This window comes from Gorilla gorilla, chromosome 9 (assembly GCF_029281585.2).
Source record: "Gorilla gorilla gorilla isolate KB3781 chromosome 9, NHGRI_mGorGor1-v2.1_pri, whole genome shotgun sequence".
Classification (NCBI taxonomy): Eukaryota; Metazoa; Chordata; class Mammalia; order Primates; family Hominidae; genus Gorilla; species Gorilla gorilla.
In genome coordinates, this window is record NC_073233.2 from 86,240,464 (window position 1) to 86,259,225 (window position 18,762).

The 18,762-nt window shown below is 38.3% G+C and overlaps 1 protein-coding gene and 1 long non-coding RNA gene across 3 annotated transcripts in view; one reads left to right on the plus strand and one right to left on the minus strand.

The window, feature by feature from the left end:
- LOC129525613 (uncharacterized) overlaps positions 1-8,715 on the plus strand; it is a 51,522-nt gene extending 42,807 nt beyond the window's left edge. Inside the window, exon 3 of the long non-coding RNA XR_010129168.1 lies at positions 8,506-8,715. This is a non-coding gene — a long non-coding RNA (uncharacterized lncRNA). The remainder of the gene's footprint in view (positions 1-8,505) is intronic.
- Positions 1-18,762, minus strand: part of GAB2 (GRB2 associated binding protein 2) — a 206,701-nt gene that overhangs the window by 146,563 nt on the left and 41,376 nt on the right. The window contains exon 2 of one of the 2 annotated variants that reach the window (XM_055356888.2): positions 6,351-6,438. The exons of the other annotated variant lie outside the window; for it this stretch is intronic. The gene's annotated coding sequence lies outside the window, so the exon portion shown is untranslated. The remainder of the gene's footprint in view (positions 1-6,350; positions 6,439-18,762) is intronic. 2 annotated transcript variants of the gene reach the window in all.

Consider the following 18,762-nt stretch of genomic DNA (forward strand, 5'->3'; position numbering starts at 1 on the left):
TGCAGCCAACAGACACACGAAAAAAAGCTCATCATCACTGGCCAGAGAAATGCAAATCAAAACCACAATGAGATACCATCTCACACCAGTTAGAATGGTGATCATTAAAGTCAGGAAACAACAGGTGCTGGAGAGGATGTGGAGAAATAGGAACACTTTTACACTGTTGGTGGGGCTGTAAACTGGTTCAACCATTGTGGAAGACAGTGTGGCAATTCCTCAAGGATCTAGAACTAGAAATACCATTTGATCCAGCCATCCCATTACTGGGTATATACCCAAAGGATTATAATCATGCTGCTATAAAGACACATGCACATGTATGTTTATTGCGGCACTATTCACAATAGCAAAGACTTGGAACCAACCCAAATGTCCATCAATGATAGACCGGATTAAGAAAATGTGGCACATATACACCATGGAATACTATGCAGCCATAAAAAAGGATGAGTTCATGTCCTTTGTAGGGACATGGATGAAGCTGGAAACCATCATTCTCAGTCAACTATCGCAGGGACAAAAAACCAAACACCGCATGTTCTCACTCATAGGTGGGAATTGAACAATGAGAACACTTGGACACAGGAAGGGGAACATCACACACCGGGGCCTGTTGTGGGGTGGGGGGAGGGGGGAGGGATAGCATTAGGAGATATACCTAATGTAAACGACAAGTTAATGGGTGCAGCACACCAACATGACACATGTACACATATGTAACAAACCTGCATGTTTTGCACATGTACCCTAGAACTTAAAATATAATAATAATAATAATAATAATAATAATAATAAAGTGACCAAAAAAAAAAGACGTAATGTCTTTCCTAAAAGTCTGTAATCAAAATCTGGCTCTAATGCAAGTTTGTGATCAAATTCATGATACTTCAAGTGAAGATCTAAAAGTAGTCCAGGATTAATAATGTCCTGAGGCTATTGGAGGCAGCAGCCTCTAATCCATTCTGGTAGAATAAATGTTTAACCTAGGCCTCAAATAGCATCCACAGGTAAAGTCCTAAGGAACACCTGCTCTTAAAAGTAAAACAAAAACATATATGGAAATAAGCCATAATACCATATAATGAATGACAGCCAGGAAAAACTGATGACAGAATCGTATCTTCAAAGACTTCACATGTTGGAATTAGAGACAGAATATAAAATTTTTAAGATTTAGAAGAGAAGCTTGAAAAAATTAGCAAACGAGAGTATAAAAAAGAACTAAATACTTTTGAAAACAAACCAAACTGAATGTCCAAAAACGAAAATTACAATTGAAATGAAAAAGTCAATGGTCAAGTTAAACAGATTAAATAGAGCTAAAGAGTTAGTCGACTGGAAGAGCAATCCAAAGAAATTCCGTAGAATGTGACCAAGAACTAAAGATATGAAAAAATCAGAGTTTAAGAGACATGGATGATAGAGTAAGAGGGTCTAACATATATCTAATCTTGTAACTGAAGTTCAATAATTAAATAAGAGAGGATGGAGTATTATTCTATGCCTGCCTTTGGCTGGTATGTTTTCAGAACCATTGAAAGAATACCAAACCGCATATCCAGTAAGCTAAACAAATGTCGAGCAGGATAAATAGAAACCACATATTGTAATGAAATTGAATACCAAAGACAAAAAAGAAGACATTAAAAGAGAAACAAGAGATCACCTGCAGAATGGCAATTAGACTATCAGCTAACTCCTGAACAGCAAGAGTGAAATCTAGAAGATCATAGAATAATTTTTCAATGTGCTAAGAAAAAATAACTTTCAATGCAGAAGTCAATAGCCATTCAAACTCAATGAATGCAAAATAAAGATATTTTCAGACAAAAAAACAGAAATTGTCACAGACAGACTCTCACTAAAGGCAATTCTAAAGGATATACTTTAGGAAGAAAAATAATCCCAGATGGAAGGTCTGACATAAAAGAAAACAAAGATGAGCACAGATATTGATAAATACGTGGGAAATCTGAACACTTGCAGTGTAAAACAAGAATATTATTTTAAGCGGGTATAAATAAATAAGATAGAAAATACCGGCCAACAATAACATAAGTTAGGAGGAGTGATTCAAGTTTAGGTATGCTAAGATTCTTACATGATTTGGAAGAAGGGTGTAGTGCGTTGAATGGTCCCTTCCCAAAAGATATGCCCATGTCCTAATCCCTGGAACCTGTGAATATTACCTTATATCACATAAGATGTGATTAAGTTGAAGGTCTCAGACCCTTAGGCCATATAAGATAATATTCATAGGCAGCACTTCTCTTGGAGAATTCAGGGAAACTCTAAATGTAGTCATATGTATCCATATAAGACAGAGATAGAGGGAGAACAGACAGAGGGACAGAAGAGAGAGGAGGAAGAGACAGTGTGACCATGGGCAGAGATTGGAGTGATGCAACCATGAACCAAGGAACATGTGGAGCCACCGGAAGCCAAAAGATTTTCCCCAGTGCTTTCAGAAGGAACACAGCGCTGTAACACCTGGATTTATTCTCTCCTGAACTGTAAGACGATAAATTTCTCTTCTCTTAAGCCAACAAATTTGTAGTCATTTGTTACAGCAACTACAAGAAACTACTACAGGCCTGGCATGATAGCTCAAGCCTGTGATCCTAGCATTTTGGGAGGCCAAAGCTGGCACAGTGCTTGAGACCAGCCTGGACAATATGACGAAGTCCTGTTTCTGTATTTAAAAAAAAAAAAAAAAAAAAAAGAAGAAGAAGAGGAGGAAAGAAAAAAGAAACTAATACAGAGAGTAAATATACTGCTGTACTTTAGGCCAAATTAAAAAATTAAAATATATGTGCTGATAAAGAGCTCAAATCTCCCTAAGTGAATTTATTAATTTAACATAAACTCAGTAAAAACACCATATTTTTGGCCAGGTGTGGTGGCTCATGCCTGTAATCACAGCACTTTGGGAGGCTGAGGCAGGTGGATCGCCTGAGGTCAGGAGTTTGAGACCAGCCTGGCCAACATGGCGAAACCCTGTCTGTACTAAAAATACAAAAATTAGCTGGGGGTGGTAGCATGTCCCTGTAATCCCAGCTACTCAGGAGGCTGAGGCTGGAGAATCGCTTGAACTTAGGAGGCGGCAGTTGCAGTGAGCCAAGATCTTGTCACTGCAGTCCAGCCTGGGCAACAGAGCGAAACTTCGTCTCAAAGAAAAACAACAACAACAACAACAACAAAAACCCCACCATATTTGTTCTAAATAAGAGAATATAATTGTAAAGTTCATAATTGTAAACTTCATAAAGAAAAACAAGAATAGCAGAGGACACTATTACAACCATACGGTAAAACACACCTCATTAATCAAAACAAAGCGTATTGCTATATATATTTTATAAGTATACAGACAAACTAATGGAATTTAATACTTAGTGAGTTCACAAATGGTTACTAATGCATAAAATGCTTAGATTATGATAGAAGTAGCACCTCAAATCCATGGGAAAGATTTAATGACACTGTTAGAAATAAAGCTGAAACAAAGTTGAACCTGTACCTCTAAGCATAGATCAGGAAAAATTCCAACTGGATCAGATTTAAATGTAATATAAAATGAAATTATAAAACATAGCACATTTCTTTTATAGCCTATAAGAGGGAAAGTCTATTACCTAAAATCCAGAAACCATAACAATGATTGTTACAGTGACTACACAGAAACCCATAAATATAAAAATGAAAACTATTTTCAAATCCTGCATGGCAACACGGACACACCCCCCCACACCCACACAAACGCCTATGGACAAAGCAAGGAAAAAAATGGTAACTTGGGTTAGAAGTCATAAATATTTCGCTGAAATTCACAATTCCTATTACAAAGGGCTAATCTCTTACATGAAGAGCTCCTACAAATCAGTAAGAACATTAACCCTGCAGAAAAATAAGCAAATGTTCACAGAAAAATAACTATAAATGATTTTTAAACATGTGAAAAGATCAATGTTGACTTACAAAAGGAATACAAATTAAAAATACACTTAAATGTTACTTTTCTCTCATTAGACTGGCAAACATACAGAACTTTGGTAATCATCTTGGCAAGACTGTGGAAAAAGAGGCAGGAGTGTAAATAGTTACAAACCCTCTGGAGGGCAATGTGGCAAAATTACATATAATCTACCAAAAGTGTAAGAGTATATATCCTTTAACCAGGCAATGCCAGAAACTTATCCTAGAGATAAACTAACATGTGCACAATGACATATGTGCATTTTGGGATCTATTTAAAAGAGTAATATTGAAAACAATGTAAATGCTCATCAGTAAAGACTTAGTTATGCCTTCACCAATTGATGTACTACCACTCAGCTGCTTTTTAAAAAGGCATGGGGAAGAAAACTGTTCATGTATCAATATGGAAAGAGCATCAAGATATATTATGAAGTAAAAAGAAAGCAAGTATAGAGAAAGTTGTCATTTGTATAAATGGAGGAGTTAATATGTATTTGTATGTGTATTTATAATCTCTATTAGATATATTCTAACATATCTAATATGTTAACAGGCCAACATACATTATAAAGATAAATATACCAGGGTATTAGAACTGAGCAGATGGCGGCAGAAGGATAGAGAAGAGACTTCTCACAGTATACTTTTCAAATATTTAGTGTTTAAGCCATGTGCATGTATTATCTATTAAATTTAAACATTTTAATCAGTATGCATAATAAAATACCTAGAGTAACTTCTAATGAAGTAGTTAGAGTGTAACTTCCAAATAAGCAGAGGGATAAAAAGAAAATTAGAAAAAGGAAACAAAATGTTCAATCCAAAAGGTGAGATTAAAAAAAAGAACAGAAAATTTCAGTGTAAGATAAGGTACAACACTACACGGTTGCAACAAATCAAAACATTTCCATAATCACAACAAATGTAAATCAATGTAATTCACCATTTAAAAGATAAAGCCTGTCTCACTGTATTAACCACAATAAATGTGAATTAACTAAATTCTCAAGTTAAAAGAAAGACTTTTCAGACTAAACGAAAACATAATCTAGCTACATACTGTTTTTTAAAGATACACCTAAAATATAAGAGCACAGGTAGGTTGAAATCAAAGGATGGAAAAAATTACATAAAGCATATACATTACTCAAAAGAATGCTGCTGCAGCTATATGACTACCAAGCAAAAAAAAAGATATTAAGGCAAAAAGGCAAAGAGGGTCAGGCACTTCACAAAGATAAGAGGTTCAAAGGCCCAGAAGTCACGTACTTCTAAAAAGTATGTGCACCTAGTAATATGGCCTCAAAATATATAAAGCAAGAATTGCCATTACAATAAGTAGAAAGTGACAAGTCCATTACATAACGGGAGATTTTTAAACAACCTCCCAGTAAGTAATATAAAAAAGATGAGGCTCCTTTTGCCAACTCAAGTTAACCTTCCTTGGAACTAGATCACCGTATCAGATACACAATTTCTTACTTAATTCCTAAGAAAATTAATCAGAACGGAAAGACATTCTTCCTGTCTGGTTCTGGTGACCAGTATTCAAATAAAGAAATGAGAAGTTACACATGAGCTGCATAAGCAACCACATAGCTAGAGACTAACACTAATGGCTTTGTCAGCAATTCTGTGTGCATATGCTTCAATTAATCTCTAAATTCCTCAAGGGAAGATGTTGGTCTCTTACACACATTTGTATCACTTCCCATACCTACCACATTGCCTGGTATATAGTAGGTGCTCAATAAATGTTTTATGAGTCATCTACTAAAATACTCCTCTTAAAAATATGTATTCTCTCCAACATCTATGAAGCACCTATTACATACCAGGTACTGTGTTAAGTACTGAGAATACACAGATGAATAAAAATGTCTGCTTTCCAGGGGACCACAACCCAGTAAAAGATAAATAGAAATATATTTTCTTTTTTCTTTTTTTTTTTTTTTGAGACAGGGTCTCACTTTGTTGCCAAGGCTGAAGTGCAGTGGGACACACACAGCTCACTGCAGTCTTCACCTCCCAGGCTTAGGCAATCCTCTCACTTCAGCCTCCCAAGTAGTTGGGACTATAGGCACGCACTACTATGACCTGCTAATTTTTGTATTCTTTGTAGAGATGGGGTTTTGCCATGTTGCCTAGACTGGTCTCGAATTTCCAAGCACAAGCAATCCACCCACCTCAGCCTCCCAAACTGCTGGAAATGTAGGCATGAGCCACTGTGCCTGGCTTAGAAATACATTTTCTTAAAAAGCTGTAAGTAGAGTTTTAAATGGAGTGGTAGATATACAAGCCCAGTGAAAGTACCTACAGACCTAAGGGAAAGGTTCTCATCCATTTAACATATATTTATAAGCACTTACTGTATGCCAGAATCAGGTAGGTGTTAAGAAGAGATATTTGAGTTAATTCTTGTCAAGCAGATGTGGGGTTGAAGTCAGACAGAAGGTACTAAGGGCAATGAGAAAAAAGAATGTAAGGTCCAGGAGAAAAATGTGATTTGCCTGAAGTCAAAGAGCTTGGATAAAGACTAGAACCTACATTCCCTAGTGTCCTTTCCACATTGCTTCTGGAATTCCTGGCCTCAAGCTATCCTCCCACCTCAGCCTCCCAAAGTACTGAGAATATAGGCATGAACCACCGCATGTGGCTCCCACATTGCTTCTCTACACTCCTTCCCCTTAGAACCATCTTTACTCCAATACAGATTCCTATCTAGGTCAATGGATTTTGACAAAAATTCAGGAAGAAATGTCTTTTAAATTGTAGCACAGTATCTATAAATACAATGAACTTAAAAGTTTCAATAAATATCCTTAACTGGACACAATACATGCTACTTTTTGTATACTATTTTACTTTGAAAATACTGGTAGCAACTCATTACCATTGATTTCATCACCTACGAATAGAGCTCAATCCCCATTTTGTAAAATGCTTATTGCTTGCAGTGGTTACTCTACCTCTAGCTTGTCACTTAATAGCCACCCCCAGAAATTCCTCTCCAAACATATTACTAACAACTATGATAGCAAATGCTGTAATAGGCCTTGAGTTTGCTATATGTGTTTAAGTTCTTCAAAAAAGCATAAACCAGAGATTTTATCAAACTTTCCTGAGAAATTTTCCCCAAACTATACATATTTACTACATATCTACTGATATCAGAAGATTCAGTAGATACAGAGTGAGATTTGGACATATGTAATGTTGGGAAAAGCTTCCCAGGTAACAGCACCTTTTTAAAAATATATATATATATACGTCTATATAGTATTTTGCAAGTAGGTGGCAATGCTATGCTTGAAATACAAGGGTGGGAATGGCTGCAGTCATTTTTTTTTTTTTTATTTCAACAGGGTTTTGGGGAACAGGTGTTATTTGGTTACATGAATAAGATCTTTAGTGGTGATTTCTGAGATTTTAGTGTACCTGTCACCCCAAGGTGATAGCAACTTAATGATCTGAGGTCCCTTCCACTTTTATGAAACAAATATTTGTGTAGGAAAAGGAGTCTGGTAACGGACTAGACACAGACAAGAAAATGAAATCTCAGATAAGCAGAGGGACTTAAGTGTGGTTAAAAAGCCACTGGTAGGGCAGGCATTAGAATCCAGCTCACCTGATTCCCAGTCCATTTCAGAAAGTTCTTGGAAACCATCATTCTCAGTAAACTATCGCAAGAACAAAAAACCAAACACCGCATATTCTCACTCATAGGTGGGAATTGAACAATGAGATCACATGGACACAGGAAGGGGAATATCACACTCTGGGGACTGTGGTGGGGTGGGGGGAGTGGGGAGGGATAGCATTGGGAGATATACCTAATGCTAGATGACAAGTTAGTGGGTGCAGCGCACCAGCATGGCACATGTATACATATGTAACTAACCTGCACAATGTGCACATGTACCCTAAAACTTAAAGTATAATAAAAATATATATATATATATAAAATAAATAAATAAATAAATAAATAAAAAGGAAAATGAAGTCTCCCTATCAGTGTCCCTTCTCCGTCTGCAGTGACCTTTTCTTTATCAGAAACTCCCCAGGGCACCTTGGCTTACTAAATGCTAATTAGATTTCCTCCACCTGCTCTGGGATTTAGAGGGCAGTGCTAATGCAGCGCCCTCCTCAACTAACAAAGCCACTGGCATTCCCGGTATGCAGGGGCTGGCCTCTAGTTTAGTCAACATCAATTAAAGGGCTCCTATCCAAAGCCCTAAGGAGGAAGACAGAAAAGGGAGGGGTATTCCTTGATCCAAAAAATGAAGTACAGTCACTGATTGGGATTGATTGTTACTGTGGAGCTGGGTGGGACCAGGGAAAATTCTGGGAGGTAGGAATGGAATCTGGGTGAGGCAAGCAAACTGATGACCATTCATCATCATCTCACTCCCCCAAGGAATGCTATTGTTGAGCTTGAGGGGATGAAGCCTTGGATCGCAAAAACCCTTCATCCAAAAATAACTTAAGAAACACTTTCCTTTCTCTTCTTGTTTCAATACACAGGTCCAAATTCCGCAGCCCAGAATGACAAGTCCTCCATAATTCTATCCCGCTCTATCGAGGCATCAGAATTTCGTGAATATTCAGCCACTAACTGGCAAAGTTCAGCCTGGATGTTCAGCCATTAACTGCTGTGTAATTATGGACCAGTTACAGTTTTCTCTGGGCTTTGATTTTTCTCATTTGCAGCACTCAGTTGATTTCAAAATTAAATAAGACAATGAATATACAAATGTTTTATAAACTATAAGGTGGTGTAGAGTTCTAATACAACTCCTAACACAAACTCAATTCAATGCAAACATTTACTGAGTTCCTAGAACAGTGTTTATACAGAGTTGGCACACAAACATTATCAACTAAGTATTAGCTGTTAGATGCACAAAAACCATACAGAGTTCTTAGTGATATGGAAATCACAGTCCAGTGTAGGAGACAAGCTCTTTAACATAATATGATGAGTACTAAAATAGGCTGGGCACAGTGGCTCACGCCTGTAATCCCAGCACTTTGGGAGGCCGAGGCAGGTGGATCACCTGAGGTCAGGAGTTCAAGGCCAGCCTGGCCAACATGGCAAAATTAGATTTCCGTCTCTACTAAAAATACAAAAATTAGCCAGGTACAGTGGTGCATGTCTGTAGTCCCAGCTACTTGGGAGGCTGAGGCAGGAGAATTGCTTGAACCCAGGAGGTGGAGGTTGCAGTAAACTGAGATCACACCACTGTACTCCAGGCTGGGTGACAGAGCAAGACTCCATCTCAAAAAAAAAAAAAAAAAAAAAAAGATGAGTACTAAAATAGAATATGCACAAAGTGAGGATGGGGGGTTAATTTACCCTGCTACCAAAGAGCAGGGATTAAGGATTATCAAAAACCTTCTATATTCACTATATTTTCTCCAAGCCCTATCCCCAATTACATTCTATTCCCCATCCAGACTATGATGGCGAATAGAATGTAATTGGGGATAGGGCTTGGAGAAAATATAGTGGAGAAGCAACTCAAATGGTTGCTTCTCAAATGATCCTCCAGAACAACATATTCATTAGAATCTCCCCATCTTTATTCACAAAGTTACATGAGAAATTTTAAAAATCCACTAACCATCCAAGGAGTATTTAAGCTTCTATTATGTGCAAGGTATTCTTAAGGATGCAAAAAAATACAAGACAGGTCCCTGAACCCAATGAATTTACCATCTAGCAAGGGAGATAAGTCATATACGAAATTATGATACTAAGGTATATTCCTGAGCCATACAGTATCTCAGGGGTAAAGGGGAACATAGCTCAAATATCTGGAGGAGCTCCAAGTTGAAAACTTCTGTTTTCTTTTCCCCCATAAACTTGGACCAAGAGTCACAAATACATTCTTCCTCCATCTAGCAATATCATTTAACCTACTTTGTGCCAGACAACAGTCTGGTCATGAGAAAAAAGCAATGAACAAAACAGACAAAAATCCTGCCTTCGAAGGGCATGTGGTCTGGAAGTGTAAAGGGTCAGGTAGGTACATATATGAGTGACTGGTGTGTGCATGTATGTGTGCATGCGTGCATGTGATACAGCAGACTAGAAAGCATATGCTTTGGCTTAAATGGAAAGCTACCACCCAGTTCCAGCTAATGGTTGCTAGGCAGAAATTTGGGCCCAGTGTTCCCAGATCTGGAAGCTGGACATTTTACGGATTTTATGTAAGAGATCTCAGCTTTTAACAATCTATGACTAATTAAAAGTGTTTAAAACACTGCAGGCCAAGCAAAACACTTTATAGATGGAATTCAGGCTAAAGATACCAGTCTATAACCTGTCTTAGAATATGTATCATGATTTTTGGCTTAGAGATGCAGTCACTTCATATAGTGTTATAAACCAAGTGCTACTGGGCTGGAGGCAGAAGATCCAGCCTCTCAGCCAGTATTAACGAGGTGAGAGCATTTAGCCTGAGCTCCTTCAGAAAACATCTCAGAACATGTCAGTGCTTAATTTTCTTTTTCTTTTTTTTTTTTTTTTTTGAGACGGAGTCTTGCTCTTCCCCCCAGGCCAGGCCGGACTGCAGTGGCGCTATCTCTGCTCACTGCAAGCTCCGCCTCCCGGATTCACGCCATTCTCCTGCCTCAGCCTCCCGAGTAGCTGGGACTACCGGCACCCGCCACTGCGCCCGGCTAATTTTTTGTATTTTTAGTAGAGACGGGGTTTCACCGTGTTAGCCAAGATGGCCTCGATCTCCTGACCTCGTGATCCACCCGCCTCGGCCTCCCAAAGTGCTGGGATTACAGGCGTGAGCCACTGCGCCCGGCCGTCAGTGCTTAATTTTCTATTCTTTGTTCACTTCTCACAGCACTTACTGGTCACATCCATGCGTTGCCACATGCTGAGGTATTTCTTTGCTAAGAATGGCAAGACCATTTTGTTCAACCAGGAAGTCCATGAACAGCAACTCAACCAATGCATCTGCCTTGATGGTTTGATTATTCAACAGATTAATACTGTTCATGAATATGATTAATTCTGATCTACTCTATAATAGGCTTGCTATTTAGAAATATAGTAAACTTCTGTCACCTGAAGTTCTCAAGTGAGGGACTTTATGTAAATTATCCTGGACAAAAAAATTTCCTATAGTTAAATCACGTTTGTGCAGAAGTCACTGAAATACAGTACTGATGGCTGAAAAGCAAGCTACAAATTAAATATATAAATTACTACACAGATAGTCACAATACAAACAAATGTTTTAATAAAAATAGAAACAAAGCATACTACAAGAAGCAAGAATTTCACTAAATACTAGTGCATACCAAATGAGAAAAGGAACAATTAACCCTAATAAAAGCTGGTCTTTCACTACATACGTTTGTAACAGAACTACACAGCATGTTAACAAACTGAAAAAAAAAGACAAGACAGCAAAAATAAACTCTATAGGTTTAAATCTTCAACTTCAGACCCCGGAAAAGCATCTTTAAAGTCAGACAAGTCCGGGCATGGTGGCTCATGCCTATAACCCCAGCACTTTGGGAGGCTGAGGTGGGAGAATTGCTTGAGGCTAGGAGTTTGAGACCAGCCTGGGAAACACAGCGAGACCCCATCTCTACAAACAAATTTTTTAAAAATTAAAAAAAATTTTAATTTGTTTAAAATTAATAAATTTACTTATTAAATAAATTTATATTTACGGGCATGGTGGCATGCGCCTATAGTCCCAGCTACTCAGGAGGCTGAGGTGGGAGGATCACTTGAGCCCAGGAGGTCAAGGCTGCAGTGAGCAATGATTGTACCACTGCACTCCAGCCTGGGTGACAGAGTGACAGAGACCCTGTCTCAAAAAAAAAAAAAAAAAAAAAAAAAAAAAAAAAAAAAAAAAGATAAGTAATTCTCAATGCCAGGAAAATTTATCATCCCTGCTGGTCTCCAGTTCATTGTATTAATCACTGGCAATCATTGCATTAGAAACTTGGTCACCCTGTCTTCAAAATATGGTGCTGTTGTCTTTTAACTGGGTTAGTTTACAGTGTATATAAACTTAATGATCAATCAGTGCCTCTACTGTATTTGAGCCATGACTTACTATAGCAAAGTTAAAATCTAAAATGTAATGGAATAGCTCAAATGTACCTCTGATCAGCTGTGTGGCCTATGGTTTCTTTTGGTTACCAAAATCTGGGATGTGAAACTTGCATCCCTTATACAGTGTTTTGTGTTCCCATTCTTTCTCATTAGAGGAGTCGCCTAAGGGCAGATTATCTTGCTATTAGTTTTGCTTTGGCCCAGAGTCTTTCATCTGCAAAACAGGTGTGTTGGTCACAAGGTAGTATCTGAATAAAAATTTTCAGGGGGAGAAATATATCTTATATACCAGCAAATTTAAAAAATCCAAAGGCATTTATAAGGATGGTCATTTCAGCACATTTTTTAAGTAAATAAAATACTGTAACTGCTTATCAACTGGTCAGGTTGGTTAAATTACAGTAGTATACTCGGACACTACTATAAAGATAATGAGAAAAGCTGAGCTTCATGAGCGCCCCCAGAACATTATTCACCTAAAGGTTATTATTACCAGATGATGGCATCTGGCGTGGGGTTTTTTGTTTGTTTGTTTGTTTTAGCATTTCTTGATTTATAACGAACATGTACCATTTTAACAAAAGCAATAATCTTTCCTTTAAAAAAGAAAATACAATTGACCTATATATGCAAATACGGAACTACACTCATGGTTTATTTTATCTCACAGGATTTTGGTGCACATTAATCATACAGTAGTATTCAAATATTACCTGATTTATGCTAAGTGAAAAATAACAAGGTATAAAACAGGGCAAACAGGGCACGGGTCTGTGATGGGCAAGATGTTTTTTATTGACTACTATTGTGCCCAGGTTCTAGAAAACAGTCTGGAGCAAAGCTTACCTGTTCATCATGTGTTGCAATCTCAGAGCAGAGAGTGGGGAAAGACTGGTAGGAAAGAATAGGAGGGAAAAGAAACCAAGGCTATATGCATCAACAAACCCGCTACAGCTTAACATGAAAACACAGACAACTGCTCATTTAGAAGGTTACAGGATGGGTTGTATGGAACTACTAATATTGTATGTGTGCGTGCATGTGTGTGCATGCGTGTGTGTGTGTGTGTGTGTGTGTGTGTCTGTGTGTGTGTGTTTAAGGGGTAAATGGAGGAGAAAGGCAGACACGAAGCAATTTGTCTGCTGGCTCCTTCCCTTCTCCAGCTTCCAACTGCTCTGGTCAGTGATGTCAACTGCCCTCACTCCCTACTTCCAGGCTGTGTTTACCCAGCCACTCTGGACAGTCACTGGGGAAGAACACACCCCACGTTTGAACTTGAAAGTGGTAGGAGAGGCCAGGGTCTGGCCAAATGGGGCTTAGGCACATGAGTTGCTGTAGTTCTCTCCACAATGGACTTAACAGAGACCAAACCAGAGCCCCACCCTCACAGAGGGAAGATGAGACAGCCAGCACTGTTAGAAAACGTGGCAAAAGCAGCAACATCTGAAGACTCACCACTGAGCAAGCAGACTGCCTGAGGTGCAGACAGAACCAAGGGCATCTCGATAGACACACTGAGTCTCACACAACGCATACCCTTGTATACAGAATAGAACTTTAACTATCATGTATTTAAAAAACATACATTAGGAAAAACCTATACTTAGTCTATACTCAGTAGTCTAATGAAAAGGGCAGGGACTTGCAGCCAGACAGTTCTGAGATTGAAAATCCTATCCATCTGCTCCTTGTTGTGAAATGCCAAGTAGGTTGCTGACCTGTATAATCAGGATATTACATGGTTATAGTGAAGATTAAATGAGCTAAGGTGGCTAAAAGAGATGTTAGGCTCTGGCAGACATAGTGCTGCCTCTTACATAAGAGGGGCTGATTCTTTTCCTTCCCTCATTCAATCCCTCTTCCGTGTTCCTCCAGGACAACCTCACATTATACTGCTAACATCATTCTGCCCAACATTGTTTATATTTATGATCACTCACTACACTGGCAGCTCCATGAGGATGGGATTATTTCTTTGGTGTCCACCTTTGCTGTCTAGTACAATTCGTGCTTATAGCTGGGGCTAAGCACACGTTTGCTGAATGAACCAAGAACTCCAAACACCAATTCTCAGGGGAGACAGCTTTTCATAAGACCATTAGTAAAGTCACTTGAAGGACCCATGAGACTTCTAAACATAGTCTGACAGCTGTACCGGCCAGAAAGGTAGAAAAAAAAAATAAAAGGTTTTGAAGCTAGACACATTTACATTCCAATCCCAGTTCCATCTCTTATTACAAGGGTAATATTTGGGTAAGTGACATAGACCCTCTAAAACTTTCATTCCCATAAACATAAAATCAAAATCATACTATATTTTGTAGGGCTATTTTAAGAAATGAGATTAAATAATATAAACTATTACTCGTATGGTGTTAATCCATGTCACAAGGCACTCTTATCCTGACCAAGGTAGGGGGAGCAGAAGAGAGATTACTGCTATGAGTAAAAGGTATCTGCTTTTTTTCCTTTTCTTTTAATTCTATGCATTTTTACTGAATGTCTGCTGTGTGCCAGGCTTTGTACAAAATACCATCCTCTATAAGTTTACAAAGTGCTTTCACCTTAGCCTCTCTCTCTGAGCTCTCACCCTCCTGACTCTGCTTTAAGCCTGCCAAGGATACCCACTAGAAATGCTGACAGATGAAGAGTTTCCATGACTTCTGGAACAGATGTGAATTGTAGCTCTAATGACATAGGCAGTAAATAGGAAAGACATCCAAGTCTTGTTGATGACATAGTAAAGAGTAAGTGTGCCAAATACATTTGACCAGCCCCTAGAGGTTCCACATCTAAGGTTGGTATTATTCCCTAGACCCACTCTACTTCTCTAAAAAAACTTATCTTTCGGGAAAAACCCTTTAAAAGAATTTTAAGAATTCCTCATTTATCAGCTACTTGCAGAAAAACTGCTGAGCAAGGAAAGGGACAAAAAGCCAGTTAAAATAGAGAGGCACGGTATGTATAACCTGAATAAACCCCAGCAATCTAAGTGGCTGTCCTGGGTAGAAAGTCCAACAATCAAAAGTGAAAAAACAGTAATTCCAGTCTTTACATGCTTTCCTCAATGGATACGAGAAGAAATCAAAATCATAACACACTTTTTATCTCTTAATCAATTCTCTCATATAATATAGTTGCTCAAGGGTCTCTCATTCACCAACCTACCCCACTCCCAACCTTCAAAACCAGTTTCAAATTTGCATTCTCCCCTTTCCCCTTTATCTTAAAAATTCCTTATTAAGAAGATTCAGCGTGTCTTCCCTATTTTTACATTTTCGCTCCATTCAGCCTATTAGAAAGAAGTAGAGTCCTGGAAGAAGACCCAGTAAGAAAGAATCCTTCCACCCTACAAAGACTTACCACTGGGCAAGCAGACTACCTGAGGGACAGATATTACCAAGGGAATCTTGGTAGAGACACTGAGTCAGTGAGAAACTAAAGGGAAGACTGTGAATACTAATATGAATAACTTGTATTTCTCTTTTGACAAATAATTGTACATGTTTATGGAGCAAACAACTCTTCTCTGTTCTATATATTATATATAGAGTCATATCTAAAGCTACTAGGTGATTATAATGACTTTTTTTTTTTTTTTTTTTTTGAGACGGAGTTTCACTTTTGTTGCCCAGGCTGGAGTGCAATGGCGGAATCTCAGCTCACTGCAACCTTCGCCTCAGGGTTAAAGCGATTCTCCTGCCTCAGCCTCTGGAGTAGCTGGGATTACAGGCATGCATCACCACGCCCGGCTAATTTTGTATTTTAGTAGCGATGGGAGTTTCTCCTTGCTGGTCAGGCTGGTCTTGAACTCCTGACCTCAGGTGATCTGCCCACCTTGGCCTCCCAAAGTGCTGGGATTACAGGCGTGAGCCACCACGCCTGGCCATATAATGACTTTTTAAATCAAATAAGGGACAAGCCACAAAACAAAAAAGGTCAAAGTTTCTAAACGTAGAGATAAAAATAACACATTGAATGGGCCCGGGACAAGGAAAACTTCCGCAAATGTAAACAAATACTTAAGTAATACATGTAAATTGCTTAGAATAGAACCTGGCATGATACTGGATTAATGTAGTCATTGTTATTATTGACCAAACTTTCTTGGTTCCCAGCTCCTTTGTTGTTAGATGATCACACAAACCCCTCAAACAGAAATCACCTCTTTGTGTAGCTGTTCAGTTTGGGGACAGAATCTGACTTAATAGCTCCTCTAAAACAAGGTTCTTTTTATCCTTCTTTGCTGCTCCAGGCTAGCACAGTACCTGACACACAGTTGGAATCAACAAATGCTTGTTAAAGGAATTAGTTCTGCTAAGTGAAGATGGTTTATCCTGGAAACCTGAGACTTTACATTTAAAAGCATTCTAATCCCAGGTTGCCTTCTATGGGACCCATTTTTGGCAAGGATTTGACAAATGAGAGGGTCTGACCAAACCAATATTATATTATAACACATGATAAGCAGGTCAACTTTAGACACACATTCTAACAGCTTGACTGAAAAAGTCCAAGTTGATCCCAGTTTAGTTTTGTAATCCGAAAACACACTTCCTCAGTATTTTCCATACAGTTGACTACTGTGTGTGTCTCTCAAATCTCATTACCTGCCATCAACCCTCGAAGAAAAACAAAATTATTAAGACCAAGGTCTACAATACAAATAATCTGGTATTTGTCACAGGTTTCACTTTTGTTGAGCCATTTCTGAACTCATTATAAAACTATGTCTATGTAGGACCTTATTGTCCATGTCAACAAACCCCTACAACAAAGGAAAGACTTGGGGGTTACCCGGGGGGGAACCTGAAGTCCCGGGGTCTAGTCCTAGTGCCAATTCTGCTACTGACTAGATAAGTTAGTGAAGTTGTTACACTTTACTCATCATTCATTTCTTAATGTATAAAATAATGATTCAAATATTTGCAGAATGTCTATTATATGCTGGTCATTATGCTGAATGCTAAAAATACAAAGATGAATACTATCCCTATCTTTAAGGGTTTGATATTTTATTGGAGTTGGACAGAAATTATATACATTAAATTAAAATACAATTTAGTAAGTAATATAATGGCACACAGTTTTACAGAAATGTAAAAGACAGACCCATTATTCTCGCTAATGGGTGGGTAGACACACCAGGAAACTAAGAACTAAGAAAGAACATGTTATGGGTTTATTCTATGCATAAAACAAGGTGGATGGGTAAGGAGGGGAATAAATACCAGAATGTAGTTGCTTAATTGGATCTTCAAATCAAGAACAGCATCAAGTCTATTGAAATATTATTTTAATTGTAGCATGTAATGAAAATTCTATTTCACACACAGGTACATTGGTAAAGGGAAAACCACAAAGTGCACACTTTGCAATCTTTGTATATTTCGTTTATTTATTTTGTATTTTCTTTAGAGGCAGGGTCTTGCTCTGTCACCCACACTAGAGTGCAATTGCACAATCATAGCTCACTGCAGCCTAGAACTCCTGGGCTCAAGCAATCCTCCCGCCTCAGCCTCCCAAGTAGCTGGGACTACAGATGCATGCCACTATGCCCTGCTAATATTTGGGTATTTGAATTAAACTACTACTACTACAAAATAGTCTCAGTCTATCTTGTGAGATTTTTTAAAATCAAAGGCCACAACTACTCACTTTCATTTTGAAATGGGGTTTTTTTGTTTGTATTTTTTTTAGTCTGGGCACAGCTTAATTAAAGTACTTTTTGATCCATACACAGTTTGAAAAATCTAAGGCTCTTCCTGATATAAAATGTCTTTTCAGTGGCAAAGACATGGTGGAAATATTTGTTGGAAAATGTTTAACATTAAAAAGGCATTTATTGGTACAGCAAATATATGGTAAAATTAGAGACAGATACATCAACAGATCAGCAATCTAGAGGTATAGTTCCCAATATGCCCACTGATATAGAAGTAAATGGATACATCTTGAGATTTACCCATTACAACTGAGTTTCAGATCCCATTCTAGAATCAGGTAGTAATCTGAGCTGAACTAGAGAGAGGCAGAGAAAAGGCCCGAACACCTCAAAATTTATAAAGCTTACATAGTCAGTGATATAGCCTTCCATTTCCCTCTTTGACTCACTGACTAATAAGTTACAGAGTGTTCTTCAGATTTTCCTTGGGGGCCACGTTGTCCTAGCTCCTCACAGAGGAAACTATATTCCATTTCATTCAGAAGCTTCATACACAGACTCTCCATTGGCTTCTGGTGCCTGCCAGATGTGCTCAGACCATCCTACTCCTTATACCACCCTTCTGCCAAATCACCTGCAGTACTTTGGATACAGCAGCTCTGTGCATTCCAGATTTAACTGTTTCCCATAGTCTAACAGAGGGAAGTTTATTTAAACTTGCATGTGCAAAAAATCAGAACGTAAGTATAATTAGAGGGGAAATATGGGGGAAATGTTAATCATATGTGTACGAACAGGACCAGATAGGCAGGGAGACTGTTTCTTCCTTAGAACTTCCTGGACTACAAATAGTTTATTTTTGCCTTAGATTGTAGTCAGCTCTCTTTGAGAGCTAAGTACCTACATCCCAGATGTGAACTCAAGGAGCAAAATGAAGATTCCCTAAGCAAAGTCTGCCTGTTTTGGCATTAATAAGAAGAGCCCATTAATGATGAATAACAATACTTCTAATAAAGAGCTAACACTG